Below are 14,730 nucleotides of genomic sequence, written 5' to 3' on the forward strand. Positions count from 1 at the left end.
CAAAGCCCTGCACCTGGCCCCATACAATTAAGTCTCACTTGTCGCTGGGAACTTAACTTCTTGTGCCCAGAGTGTCTCAGCCCCCTCAGTAGATGACCTGAGAAACATCAGCAGCCGCCCTGCATACCGGTCTGTGGGTGGCCTTCAGTGGGGTTCAGCACAGCAGGGAGCAGGCTGGCCCTGTGGCTGTCTGCTGGCCACACACAGGCATGGTCCTCTCCTCCTCTTGCCCTGGCCTCCGCTGCTTTTAAGCCTTCCCTTGGAGCTGTCAGCACCAGCCGCCTCTGCTCTAGGTGCCCAGAGGAGGAGAAGTGCTGGGCTCCCACCTGCCCAGCCCTGCTTCCTTCAAGCACAGTGGCAAGTGCCAGACTTGTGGGCACCAGGTGAAGCCGTGAGAATCCCAACCCTCAGGTGTCAGTTCTAGAGCCCTGACCCATCCAGCAGGAGGGGAAAAAATGGCTCTTGCAGAGCTGGAGACAGGGAAGTGGAGCAGTGTGAGCTCCAGGGCTTTACCACAAGGTCCCACTAAGATTTGAACTCAGATTGCAGAAATCAGAGCCCTGAGTGCTGCCCATTACACCATGGGGCCAGCTCATATTGCCTTCTCTAGCCATCAGTGACCCTCATGGGGCCGGCTCATGTAAGGGACTGTTGGCCCCTTACTAAAGCTTAGTGCGGGGTTTGGTTGGCTAGTTCCCAGTCCCAGTAGAAGGGGGAAGGGCCAATGGGAAATCAGGCCCCTGAGACTGACAGTCCCCTGGGCAATGGGGAGAGGCCAAAGCTCCAAGTTAGCCGCACTGACAGGCCAGGCAGTGTAATGAGGGAGTCACCAGGCCAGGGGGTCCCATCCTCCGTGGGAGCTGGACCTGCCTGGGCCAGAGTGGGGCAGAGCTAAGGAGAGAGCAGGAGCCCGAGAAGAGCCGGGAAGCAGAGCTGTGCAGGTGTAGTGCCAGAAACTGCTCCTTGTACGATTTTGCTACCTGCAGCAGTTACTGAGACCTGAGGTTGTTCTTATTTGCTGACTTGTCCTAATTGGCTAAAACTTGACAGTGGTGGGAGATGGAAGCATAAAGGCTTCATCCTCCAAACGACCCTGCCTGGTGTCCATCTGTATCTATTACCTCTTAATACCAAATTGTAAAAAAATAGAGTGAGGTCATTTAAGCATCATTTATTTTGCAGCTTCATTTACTGTGCTAACAATGTAGCATCCTGACACCGATACTTCTGCCCACATGCCCTGTGGGTTGGATTCATTTTAGTGGGACGCGGGACATGTGGAGGATAATTTAAACTCTTAATTTCCTTAGGGTTTCCCTTTAATATACTTCTATGCTGGTGCAATTTCTGACCATTGCACGTCTATTGTATTTATTACAATAGCACAAGTAAGTCACACAAGTGACATAGTCTAAGGGCTTGGCTACACTTGCAAGTTAGAGCCCATTAAAGCAGCCCCGGGTGCCCTAACTCCTGAGGTGTCCACACTGGCAAGGCACATGGAGCACCTGGGCTCTGCAGCTGGAGCGCTCCTGGTAATCCACCTCCATGAGAAGCATAAAGCTCGCTGATCCCTGCTGAAATACCTGGGCATCAGTGTGGATGACGTGTTGCGTCACTGCACTGTGTTTGGCCTCAGGAAATGTCCCATAATCCCCTGAAGTCAAGTGCCCACTCTGGTCATTGTTTTGAAATCGGCTGCAGGCATGTGGATATCCCCTTTCAAAGCTCCGTTTCTGACAGCCGGCTGCTTATCTGCTCTGGGACAAAGCAACCATTAGTGTGGAATGCTGCTGTTGTGAGTGTGTGTGAGAGAGGGGGGTCTGCTGCTGTCCGAACACACAAGTCAGCATGCTGACACACTCTCAGCCCCCCCAAACACACTGTCACTCCCCCCACGTACACACAACACACTCCCTGTCACACTCCAACCCCGTCCCCCATTTGAAAAGCACGTTGCAGCCACTTGCACACTGGGATAGCTACCACAGTGCACTGCTCTCTGCGGCATTGCCAGAGCTACTAATGTGGCCACTCTAGTGCGCTTTCAGCTGTCAGTGTGAACACACGGCAGCGGTTTCCCTGCTGTGGTTTCACTCCCAGCGCTCTACCTCTGCAAGTGTAGCCAAGCCCTAAATTTCCAAAACCAACCGAACTCAGTAACTGCCCTCCACCACCACATGCAGGGAGTAAGGGCACCGTGGAGCACATGCCGCACTTACTGGCACAGCCTTGTGCATGCTGTGGTGGCCACCTCCCCATTGATGAGACCTGGTCCCACCATCTCCGCGGAGCTCCAGTCTGCCCTGCTGCCATCCCTATCTGTGTTGTCTTCTCTAGCAGTTGACTGGAAGGTGAGCACTGGCCGCATGCCATGTAGCCGTGTTGTCTCGAAGGGTGAAAGCAGGAGGAATGATGCCTTCATAGCCCACCTAATATTCCATAACCTAGTTAAGGAAAATATTTCTCAATGAATTCTCAGTAAAAGATCAGAAGCAGCCAGTGTCCGCATCAGTCTACGAGCATTGGTATTTTCTTGAAATTTGTCAGACCAACCTATCTAACACCAAACACACATTTGAAATTCTTCTTTTCACACTGTTGCTCATTCTCAGGTTCTGCTTTGTCTCCAGACAGATCCATTCTCTTTCAGGACAGCCTTGCTCTTTCTGTCTGTTTCACTCACTGAGGTGTTTGGAGTAAACACTCCCCTTCCTTCTATTCTCAGACAAACACTAGTATTAAGTGTTTGCTACTGATGGGTCTAGAAAGCATTGGTCAAGTGGAAGATGCTGTTTCTGGGGGATTGCTCCGAGGTTCCAGTACTTTGGGTTCAAATGTCTCCCAGCTTCCTTGGGGAACATAACACCAAGGCTTTGTTGCAATATACAATAAGGAAGGAGTTTTTCCACCCCAGATGGGACTTGAACCCACAATCTCTGGCTTAGGAAGCCAATGCCTTATCCATTAGGCCACTGGGGCCCTCCCTCCTTTAGCACCTCCATGGCTGTGGCTCTGAGCGGCAGTAGGATGATTAGGGGGCGAATCCGGGGCTGGAAAGGGGGTAAGGTCGGCCTGTAAGGAGTAACCAGGTGGGGCAGACCCAGGGGGAGGCTGTGGGCTGCTGGTCAGTTGTTGGGATCTGAGCCTCTAGACCAAAGCTGCACAGTGACCTGACCCCCAGGGTTATAGGGCCGACATAGTGACCCCCTTACTGGCCTCGGTGACCCCCAAACCCTTGTTACTAAGGGCATTGAGGAGTCTCTGTCCCTTAATAACTTCTGGGAGCTCCCCAGCAGGCTGCGGGCGTCAGCCGCCTCCTGCCTCACAGGTTAGACTCTTGGTGCTGTGCCAGCCGCCCCCTCGCTTGCAGGCCCAGTGTAAGAAGCAGGAGGCCTGGTGCTGGCAGAAGAGGGTTTTGATTAATCGACCTCTGTGTTATGGGCACAGGACGCTTCCACTCAGTAGCACAGCTTGGGGGGAGCAGGGGAAGCAGCTAAGGGCGCCGGGTTTCTCCGGTGAGGGTGTGGAGCAGCCGTTCGTTTTCCTGTTCGCACTCCTCTGCGGTTTGAAAATCAGGGAGGGGAGGCAGAAGCCCCACTTCCCTCCTGAAATGACGCCCAGTGGGGGAAGCCAGGACAACAGGGTGGGGCGGCAAGTGGTGGCCAGACTCTCACCGCCAGGGTCTAGTCTAGCTTAGGGTCCAGCTCAACTTCCTCCCCGCGCCACTGGCCCCCAGTCCTCTTCCACCACCAGGTCAGCCTGGTCACTAGGGCAGGAACAGGGTGAGGCAGCAAGTCAAGCTGAGCAAGGCAGGCAAAAGCGAGTCTTGTCTTCATGGGCCGCTCACAATGACGTCCTTTTTGTCTGCAACTGCTGCAAAAATATCTCGGGCAGAGAAGCAACAGGCCAAAATATTACCACACAGCTGCCAAAGTAGCTCAGTTGGGAGAGCGTTAAACTGAAGTTCTAAAGGTCCCTGGTTCAATTCCAGGCTCTGGCAGGCTCTTTCGTCCCTCTTTGCACAGTGGTGGCTTGTTTTCTGGGAGCACATTGGTCCCTGCACCCAAGATGAGTCCCTGAGCTTGGGCTCTGCAGTAGGGAAAGATATTGTGGGCTTCTGCCCCTAATTGGCTGGCCTGACATTTAACAATGAGGGACAGGAGCTGTCTCTCCTAAGTGAGTTATAGGTGGACCCAATATGGGAGGAAGAGAGTGCTAGAGGGGCTAGAGATTCCTGCGGTTTGACCTAATGGTTGTTTCTCACTGCTCCACCTTTGGTCCCTGCAGCTGCCACACTCTTCCTCTTGCCCATATGGCATTTAAAGGAAGCAGGGCCAGGGCCAGGCTTCATAGTCAGGGCTAGGCAGGAGGGAGGCAGAGTCCCAGGCTGGAGCCCAACACACCTCTCCTCCTCTGGGCACCTGCAGCAGAGGCGGCTGCTGCTGACAGCTCCAAGGGAAGGCTTAAAAGCCACAGAGCAACCAAGGGCAGGGCAAGAGAAGGGCAGGACCATGCCTATGTGTGGCCAGCAGACAGCCACAGAGACACCCGGCCAGGCTGCTCCCTGCCATGCCGAACCCCCACTGAAGGCCACTCACAGACCAGCATTCGTTCTGCGGCCAGCCAGCATCACAAGGTGGTTGGAAAGCAGGTGGGGCCTCTGACCGTTCCCACTCAAGGGGCTCCTTTTGGCAGTGGGGCAGGAGAAATTCCCCGCAAGAGGCTCTTTCCCAGCGGCTGAGAAGCACAGAAGTACCCGGTGTTTGCTCTTGCGGTGAAAGGGGTTAATATGTTTAGGCCGCCTGGCTAGCTCAGCTGGCAGCACCTCTGGCTCTTACTCTGAAGGTTGAAGTTACAGTTCCCTGTTTGGGTGCTTGGGGCTCCTCTTCAACAATACAACACACAATGTGCCTAAGCCCCCACCCAGTAACCTGGGGAAACTAACCCTGGCCACTGGGTGCCTCTAAGAGATGATACTTTCCCCACTCACAACCACTGAGTGTAGAAAAGAAACTTTAATAAAAAGGAGGAAAATCACCTTGTATTAACTTGGGAAAACACCACAATCAGGATTCATAACACAACACTATGAGCAAAACACCCACCCACAGTGCGCTGGGCAGTGGCCTTTTGCCTCAGGCTCTTAAATCCAGACACCAAAAGCTCTGTGGATGTGCCCCTCCCTTCACTGCACCTCACCCAAAGCTGCTGTCCTGGGTCAGTGAAAACCCACTAGATAATTAGGCAGACTGGGATAACAGGGGCTGCGGGTCAGGAGTGAGGGGCACCAGCAGAGCTGTGAGTCTGGAGGTCAGGACTGGGATAGCAGGGGCTGCGGGTCAGGAGTGAGGGGCACCAGCAGAGCTGTGGGTCTGGAGCTCAGGACTGGGATAGCAGGGGCTGCGGGTCGGGAGTGAGGGGCACCAGCAGAGCTGTGAGTCTGGAGGTCAGGATTGGGATATCAGGGGCTGCTGGTCAGGAGTGAGGGGCACTGGCAGCGCAGTGACTGGGGAGCTCAGCAGGGATCCCAGGGGGCTGCAGGTCGGTAGTGAGGGGCACCGCTAGAGCTGGGAGAAACCCAGGGGGCTGCAGGTCGGGAGTGAGGGGCACCAGCAGAGCTGTGAGTCTGGAGGTCAGGACTGGGATGGCAGGGGCTGCGGGTTGGGAGTGAGGGGCACCAGCAGAGCTGTGAGTCTGGAGGTCAGGACTGGGATAGGACGATGAGCAGAGGGTGATTGGTGGATGGGCCCATCTCTCTTGTTCTCTGGGCCAGGGAAGAATGATGGGGTTGGAGTCTTGTTCTTGTTCAGTCTCTCCAGCATTGCAACAAATCCCTTAAAGCAGGGTCTCAACCTCAATTTACCTTAGGGCCAGTGCCAGTCCTCCAGTCCTCCCAGTGGGCCAATAATGTCACTCATACTGCCCAGAACCCACCCCCCAGAACTCTGCCCCTCACCTGCCTAAGGCTCTGGGAGGAAGTTTGGGTGGGGGGAGGAGGTCTAGGGTGCAGGCCCTGGGCTGGGGATTGGAGTACAGGAGGGGGTGCAGGCTCTGGGGGGAGTTTGGGTGCAGAAGGGGTGAGAGGCTGGTCTCTGGGAGGGAGTTTGGGTGGGGGAGGGGTTCTGGGGTGCAGGCTCTGGGATGGAGTTTGCAGCGCTGTAACAAGGGCGAGGCGAGTGAGGCACTTGCCTCGGGTGCGCAGCTCTACCCCATTCAGCGGCGCTTCGGTGGCAGCTCTACCACTGCTGCTTCTTCAGCAGCAATTCGGCAGTTAGTCCTTCTCTCCGAGAGGGACTCAGGGACGTGCTGCCGAATTGCCACCGAAGGATGAATGAAGCAGCGGCGGCAATTGGGTGGCAGGTCCTTCCCTCCAACTGGGACTCTGGGACCTGCCACCAAAAAGCCTGGAGCCGGCCCTTGCCTCGGGCACAAAAATTCCTTGTTATGGCTCTGGGAGTTTGGGGGCTGGGGCAGGGGGAACAGGAGGTAGGGTCGGGGTGCAGGCTATGGGAGGGAGATTGGGGTGGGCGGGAGGGTGTGTGCAGGAGGGGGTGCAGGTTGTGGGAGGGAGTTTGGGGGCTGGGGGGTGGGGAAGGAGGGCGTGCAGACTCTGGGAGGGGCCAGCAGCCACTGGAGCGAGCAGGCAGACGCTGCTCAGCTCCGCTGCACAGCCAGGGCCCCTGGGGGGAAGCACCTGGGGGCGGCAGGTGGGGCCAAGGGACTGACCCGCTCCCAAAACTGCTGGAGCCCCACGGGCGAGACCTGGGAACCAGGACTGCCAGCCAGACAAACACCTTTAAGAGGAGGCGTCCCTCTCCCTGTCACAAACTGATCCTCCTCCTTCAGTTCAGTGACAGCCTGAATTGTTCCTTATCCCGGCAGAGCCAGAGGACTGAAAGCAGCAACATCAAACCCCTGTGTAGCTCGCAGGAATGGACAGAAACACTCCCTGGTGTCTGAGGAGATGTTCAGCTTTGCCCTTGGTCAACTACAAGGCTAAAGGGAAAGAAGGTGGCGCCAGATATAAAGAGTGAAACACGACACATCATAGTTATGCGCATGGTGGCTGCAAAATCTTTTGATGTACTTCTTCTTATCAGCCGTGTATTGTTTTCTCTGGAGTCTAGACCTTGACCAAGAAATTTGTACTTTGCTAAAATAATCGACTGCCCCTGGTGAAGGCAATGGACTTGACACCCACTGGGGTGTCCCTACACAGGTACAAGTACTAACAACATGGCTGCCTTTTAGCCATAGATTTTAATCAGGGCAATAAATTGATACAAACCCCTGTTAAATCATTTCTCAGCCCGAGTCCTTCACCCACATTCCCTAGAGCACTGGGCCACCATGTGGACGTTTCATTTCTGACCTCAGTTTCACACAGAGACAAAATTTCCTTTGCACAGATCCATGAACAGCAAAACCTCCCTGTGTCTCTGGTCTGAGCCAGGGCATTCGATGCCAGTGAACCTTTTTCTCCTGCAATGGCGACGGTCAGACAGAGGGGTCATGGCACCTGCATCCCTGCCAGGGAGATATTGGCTCCGCTCTTTCTTTCTGATGCTGTTGTTAGTCCATGAAACATCAAGGGTGGAATGCAAGGCTGAGTTCACGCACCAGCCCTCTGAAAAATTTCAGTGCCCCAGAGAAATCCTGCCCCCTGCTAGTGGAACGATGTGCTGGAGATTTGACTAGGAAAGGGACTGTCTGAATTGTCAGAGTGGGGAATGAACAACAATCTACAGCAATGTCGTTCACACAAACACACTCTAATCCTGCTCTAGCCGGAAGGAAATGGGCAGGAATTCTCGCTGTTCAGCCCAGGACACACTTACACTGATGGGCAGCCGTGAGTGTGCTGGGGAAGCTGGTCTGAGCAAACAATTTGAAGTGACAATTCAGTGAGAACAAAATCATCATTCAGTGAAATGGCTATATGTCAAGTAGTTGTGGCCGAGTGGTTAAGGCGATGGACTAGAAATCCATTGGGGTCTCCCTGCGCAGGTTCGAATCCTGCCAACTATGCAAGCGCTGTTGTTGTTATTACTGTAGTCTTAGTGCCTGAGCATCCATAGTGCGAACTGGAGATAAATCTAGTTTCACTCTGTCTACACTTAAAACGCTGCTGTGGCACTGCTATAGCACTTTGGAGTAGACAGTGACTGGAGGGATTTTCCCATCCCTGTAATACCTGCATGGACACAACAATTCTTCCTTTTCCTTAGCACTATCTAACCCGGGCTTAGGTCACCTTAACTATATGGGTTTGTGGGGGGGTCACACCCTGGAAGACATCGCTTTGCCAGTTCAGTGCCCAGCGTACATAAGCCCTTAGATCCCTCTTGGTATTTCAATGCAGGCACTGACCTGTGAGAGGAAAACATCAGCTCATAAACACAGAGACTAATCTCGCTGCACTTTCCAGAAAGTCACAAAATTCAATTCATTCTTGCTAGGACAGAGAAAAAATAAGTGACACTAAGTTTTTGGCTTGATTAAATAAAATTAAGTGTTTAATTAATATAGTAAAAATCTGTCCTGATTCCTCTAACTAACGCCATAGCGTGAAATAGGAACAGAGACAAATCTTGTCAGTGACGACTAATTTCACAAATGATCTTCCCATTATTAATTTCCACATTGCCCCTATTGGAGGTCTGGGCATCTCCAGTGTCATTGCTCTGCGTTCACCTTCCCCTTAGAATTGTTATCGGACATTTGCCTTCCTCTGCAGCGTGGGGCTCGGGTCACTTGCTGGAGGATTCCCTGCACCTTGAGGTCTTTAAGCCACAATTTGAGGACTTCTTTAACTCAGACATAGGTTAGGGGTTTGTTACAGGAGTGGGTGAGTGAGATTCTGAGGCCTGCATTGTGCAGGAGGTCAGACTAGATGATCATAATGGTCCCTTCTGACCTTAAGTCTATGAATCTATGAATCTAGTCCCAAATTTGGAAAACTGTGCAGTTCAGAATGTGAATAGTGACCCCGTCTCCTTCCTGCACCTGCTCTACATTGCTCCACAGCAGCTTCTCTACCTGCAGAGTCACCCCAGCACGGCAGTGCAGCCGCCCAGGGTTCAGCAGGGGCCCCTGGCAAGGACAGTGGGTGCAGCTAACAGCCCAGTGTGCCTGGCCGTGAGGCAGCTGTAAAAAAGCAACACTCCCCCCAGAAGTACAGAGACTGAATTCCCCAACTATAACATCATGACCCCCTGTAGAAAGCCACACGTCAGTTGTATTTTCACAGGGAGATGCAAAAATCAAGTGACCAATTTTTAAGTTGAGTAAATAAAGTTGAGGAGATAGTTATTAACCTCACAAAAATATACTAAAGATCCCTCAACATAACACCTGAAGGTGAAATATGAACAGAGACAAACCTTGTCAGCAAAGGCTCATTTTCCAAACAATCCTCAAAATGTTACTAATTCCCACCCCTCCTCCACAGGAGCTCTGTGCAGTGTAACTGTTCTGCAGGCAGCTTCCCATTAAATGCTGTTGTGGGACATTCCCAGGCCTGGAAATGTACCAACGACAGAATTTGAAGAGCAAACCTGGCTCCCCGCACCAGGCGGGATTTGAGTGTTTTGTCCCTGTCACTTAGTCTTTGTCAATAGTACAGACACCAGGGGCAGGACTCCAGGCTCTGCTTGAGGGATCCTGGCACAGGGGCTGGGGGGGAGAAAGGACTGTAGATTCTGACCTGGAGAGGAGGTAATAAGTGAAGGGAACATTTTTTATTAGCCCCCTCCTGAGGGTCCCCAGGGCTGGAATTTTACATTCACAGGGCCAAATAAGGGGGTGAAGCCACTTGGTTAATGAAAACCAGGTCAGGCTTGAACTCACAACCTCAGCATAGCTCCTCTCAGCACTGCCCTATAAGTACTGTGCGCTAACCAATTGCGCCACTGGAGCACCTCCTAACTATGATTTTCTGAGACCCCTAGGTTGATACAGGCAAGGAGTGACCCCAAAACATTCTCAGTGGGGCTGGGAGCAGGTAGTGACAAGTATTGTACTGGGTGGGGTGGATTCTTCTTAAGGCTTCCAGGCCCCATTTGACCCTTTTGTTCTTCCCTGTGTAATAACAGAGCTGGTTAAGACTCAATGGAGAGTCTTGCTCCAGACCAACAGGTCTGAAATCACTGATAACCAGCTCTAAGCATTAGTCCTGCTTTGGGACAGTGTCTCTCATGCAACAAACTGCCCAGTCTGCGCTAGCAGTGAGACTCCCTCACTAACAGCTGAAATCAGGGAGAGCTGTGTGAAGTGCAGGGCCCCAGCGGTGCCTGAACAGGGGGGAACAACACCCCAGGTGCCCAGAGGAGGAGAGGTGTGTTGGGCTCCCGCCTGGGACTCTGCCTCCCTCCTGCCTAGCCCTGACTGTGAAGCCTGGCCCTGGCCCTGCTTCCTTTAAATGCCTTGTGAGCAAGAGGAAGAGTGTGGCAGCTGCAGGGACCAAAGTTGTGGACATCAGGTGAAGCAGCAAGAAGCAACCATATGGTCAATCCTCAGGAATCTCTAGCCAGACTGTTAAGTTGTAGGACCCCAATGTATAGCCACCAGCCCATTGAACCAGCCAGACCAAAGACTTATCTTTAGTGGCCATCAGTCACCCAGCAGGAGGGAAAAAACCTCACTCTAGTTCACCCTGAGAGAAGGTAGCCAAACACATTGAGCTCCAGTGCTTTGCAGCAAAACAACATATTACCACGAGGTCCCACTGAGATTTGAACTCAGATTCCAGGATTCAGAGTCCTGAGTGCTGCCCATTACACCATGGGACCTGCTGCTGTTTCATTTTCTAGACCCCTGTGACTCTTGGCTGGTTTGCACTCTGCACTTATTGCTTCCCACCATCAGCTTCCTCTCGCGGGACTCTCTCTCCTCCTCCAGTGACTGTGGTCCTGCTCTTCCGGATCCATGGGTCCTGCCCTGAGTCCCTGCATCCCCCTGCTTTGTCTCCATTCCCTGCAGGCTGCAAAAATGTCAGGGGAGGCCGCCCCTCCCTTCACTCGGTGCTCCCGCTCATATCGGCCAGCTGCAGCCTCATCTCCTGGAACTCGGGCAGCTGTCGCTTGATCCGATCATACAGTCACACGCTGACTGGCTCCCCTGCCTGGATGCTCTTGTGGAAATCCCACAGGTGACACTGCAGGACTTGGCACCATTGGTTTCTTTAATGTTGTGGTGTTTCCCCACCGCCGGAACAAAGCAGCCAACTCCTCCCTCACCGACTCGCATCAATCCCCCTGGTTGCCATAGAACCCTCTGATGCTTTCCCGTTCTGCCAACACCGCCAGGCTTCACCCCCCTGCTCCTTTATCTTGCAAGCTCTGGATGTTCAGCTTCCAATATCCTCTGCCCTGGGTCAGGGAATTGCCCACATTGAGCACACGGTGAGAGCTGCGTGATCCGAACAGTCCATTGGCACCACCCTGCACTGGGCTGTCGACGTGCTCTCATTCATGTAAATCCGGTCAATGCGACTCCTGGCCTGTCCCCGCAGAAAGGTGTATCCCCTCTGCGGCTGGTGTGAGCTCGGGTCAGAGGAATAGGAGGTTACCGCCCTCTCTCCACTGGTTCACTGCGGAGAAACACGTCCTCTAAGCCGACCTCACTACAGACCTGCACCAGGTAGTGCTCATCATAGAAGAGTTTCCTCTGACGGTCGGGAAAACAGGACCAGCAGTCCTCAGGTTGGTGCAACAATTGAAACCCCCCCCCCCGACACCAAACACCGTGCGGTCTAGAAGAAGGGAGCCAGTTCCTTCCATAGAACTTTCCTTTCATGCCTTAACTGGGGACCATACACACTAATATAGCAGTAACCAGTGCCATGGGGCACAAAGCCACCAGTAATGCCCTCCCTGGTCGGAGCTCCACCACCTTCTGTACTCGCACCGCGAATGTGAAGAACAAGACTCCAACCCCATCATTCTTCCCTGGCCTGGAGGACAAGAGAGATGGGCCCTTCCCCCAATCACCCTCTGCCCATCAAGCTACCCTAGAGTTGTTAATGTGCATTTCCTGAACACCCACCATCTCCAAGACACTGAACATCAAGTGCCTCCTCCTGGGCCCCCAACTCCCTTCCACATGGCCACTTTCACACATGCCCCTTCCCTGGTACTGCCCTCCCTCAGCTGCACAGAAGAGTTTTCATCCCCTATTCCTGCCTGTCACTGCCCAGCACCCCCTCTAGCACTCTCTTCCTGCCATATTGGGTCCACCAATAACTCACTTAGGAGAGACAGCTCCTGTCCCTCATTGTTAAATGTCAGGCCAGCCAATTAGGGGCAGAAGCCCACAATATCTTTTTCTACTGCAGAGCCCAAGCTCAGGGACTCACCTTGGGTGCAGGGTCCACTGTGTTCCCAGAAAACAAGCCACCACTGTGCAAAGAGGGATGAAAGGGCCTGCCAAAGCCTGGGATTGAACCAGGGACCTTTAGATCTTCAGTCTAACGCTCTCCCAATTGAGCTACTTTGGCAGCTGCGTGGTAATACTTTGGCCTGTTGCTTCTCTGCCCGAGATATTTTTGCAGCAGTTGCGCACAAAAAGGACGTCATTGGGAGCAGCCCATGAAGACAAGACTCGCTTTTGCCTGCCTTGCTGAGCTTGACTTGCTGCCTCACCCCGTTCCTGCCCTAGTGCCCGGGTTGACCTGGTGGTGGAAGGGGACTGGGGGCCAGTGGCGCGGGGAGGAAGTTGAGCTGGACCCTGAGCTAGACTAGACCCTGGCGGTGAGAGTCTAGCCTGTGAGGCAGGAGGCGGCTGATACCCGCAGCCTGCTGGGGAGCTCCCAGAAGTTATTAAGGGACAGAGACTCCTCAATGCCCTTAGTAACAAGGGTTTGGGGTTCACTGAGGCCAGTAAGGGGGTCACTATGTCAGCCCTACAACCCTGGGTGTCAGGTCACTGTGCAGCTTTGAACTAGAGCTCGGATCCCAACAACCAACCAACAGCCCACAGCCTCCCCCTGGGTCAGCCCCACCTGGTTACTCCTTACAGGCCGATCTCACCCCCCTTCCAGCCCCGGATTCACCCCCTAATCATCCTACTGCCACTCAGAGCCACAGCCGTGGAGGTGCTGAAGGAGGGAGGGGTGACTCTAGGGTGAGGTTCTTCTCTAAAGATGGCTGGCAGAAAGGTGGTGCTCAGCTCTGTCAGCCACCTGCCCAGTTGCCTCGCTGCCAGGGGATGCAGACGTTTCTGTAAGGCCATTAAATGGGTATTTGGCTTTGGAGTGAATGTGAGGAATGTGCAATCATGAGAGGGAATTTCCATCCTTCTTTTTACTGCTCTTCAGGGCCCCGGTGGCCTAACGAATAAGGCATTGGCTTCCTAAGCCAGAGATTGTGGGTTCAAGTCCCATCTGGGGTAGAAAAACTCCTTCCTTCTTGTATATTGCAACAAAGCCTTGGTGTTATTTTCCCCAAGGAAGCTGGGAGACGTTTGAACCCAAAGTACTGGATCTTGGGAGCAATCCCCCAGAAACAGCATCTTCCACTTGACAAATGCTTTCTAGACCCATCAGTAGCAAACACTTAATACTAGTGTTTGTCTGAGAATAGAAGGAAGGGGAGTGTTTACTCTGACACCTCAGTGAGTGAAACAGACAGAAAGAGCAAGGCTGTCCTGAAAGAGAATGGATCTGTCTGGAGACAAAGCAGAACCTGAGAATGAGCAACAGTGTGAAAAAAAGAACTTCAAATGGGTGTTAGGTGTTAGTTAGGTTGGTCTGACAAATTTCAAGAAAATACCAATGCTCATAGACTGATACAGACACTGGCTGCTTCTGATCTTTTACTGAGAATTCATTGAGAAATATTTTCCTTAACTATGTTATGGAATATTAGGTGGGCTATGAAGGCATCATTCCTCCTGCTTTCGCCCTTCGAGACAACACGGCTACATGGCATGCGGCCAGTGCTCACCTTCCAGTCAACTGCTAGAGAAGACAACACAGATAGGGATGGCAGCAGGGCAGACTGGAGCTCCGCGGAGATGGTGGGACCAGGTCTCATCAATGGGGAGGTGGCCACCCAAGCATGCACAAGGCTGTGCCAGTAAGTGCGGCGTGTGCTCCACGATGCCCTTACTCCCTGCATGTGGTGGTGGAGGGCAGTTACTGAGTTCGGTTGGTCTGGCAAATTTAGGGCTTGGCTACACTTGCAGAGGTAGAGCGCTGGGAGTTAAACCACAGCAGGGAAACCGCTGCCGTGTGTTCACACTGACAGCTGCAAGCGCACTGGAGTGGCCACATTAGCAGCTCTGGCAATGCCACAGAGAGCAGTGCACTGTGTTAGCTATCCCAGTGTGCAAGTGGCTGCAACATGCTTTTCAAATGGGGGACGGGGTTGGAGTGTGACAGGAAGTGTGTTGTGTGTACGTGGGGGGAGTGACAGTGTGTTTGGGGGGCTGGGAGTGTGTCAGCATGCTGTCTTGTGTGTTCGGACAGCAGCAAACCCCCCCTCTCTCACACACACTCACAACAGCAGCATTCCACACTAATGGTTGCTTTGTCCTGGAGCAGATAAGCAGCCGGCTGTCAGAAACAGAGCTTTGAAAGGGGATAGCCGCATGCCTGCAGCCGATTTCAAAACAATGACCAGAGTGGGCACTTGACTTCAGGGGATTATGGGACATTTCCTGAGGCCAAACACAGTGCAGTGACGCAACACGTCATCCACACTGATGCCCGGGTATTTCAGCAGGGTT

General features: G+C 53.2%; 5 non-coding genes across 5 annotated transcripts; 2 read left to right on the top strand and 3 right to left on the bottom strand.

The window, feature by feature from the left end:
- Positions 1-2,909: 2,909 nt before the first annotated feature.
- TRNAR-CCU lies at positions 2,910-2,982 on the bottom strand. Its single transcript has one exon. It is a non-coding gene; the product is annotated as a tRNA-Arg (tRNA).
- Positions 2,983-7,949: 4,967 nt separating this feature from the next.
- Positions 7,950-8,031, top strand: TRNAS-AGA. Its single transcript has one exon. It is a non-coding gene; the product is annotated as a tRNA-Ser (tRNA).
- Positions 8,032-10,721: 2,690 nt separating this feature from the next.
- On the bottom strand, positions 10,722-10,793 carry TRNAQ-CUG. Its single transcript has one exon. It is a non-coding gene; the product is annotated as a tRNA-Gln (tRNA).
- A 1,633-nt stretch (positions 10,794-12,426) lies between these two features.
- On the bottom strand, positions 12,427-12,499 carry TRNAF-GAA. The gene has a single exon. It is a non-coding gene; the product is annotated as a tRNA-Phe (tRNA).
- Positions 12,500-13,319: 820 nt separating this feature from the next.
- On the top strand, positions 13,320-13,392 carry TRNAR-CCU. The gene has a single exon. It is a non-coding gene; the product is annotated as a tRNA-Arg (tRNA).
- Positions 13,393-14,730: the final 1,338 nt, after the last annotated feature.

This window comes from Mauremys reevesii, linkage group 12 (genome assembly GCF_016161935.1).
Source record: "Mauremys reevesii isolate NIE-2019 linkage group 12, ASM1616193v1, whole genome shotgun sequence".
NCBI lineage: Eukaryota > Metazoa > Chordata > Testudines > Geoemydidae > Mauremys > Mauremys reevesii.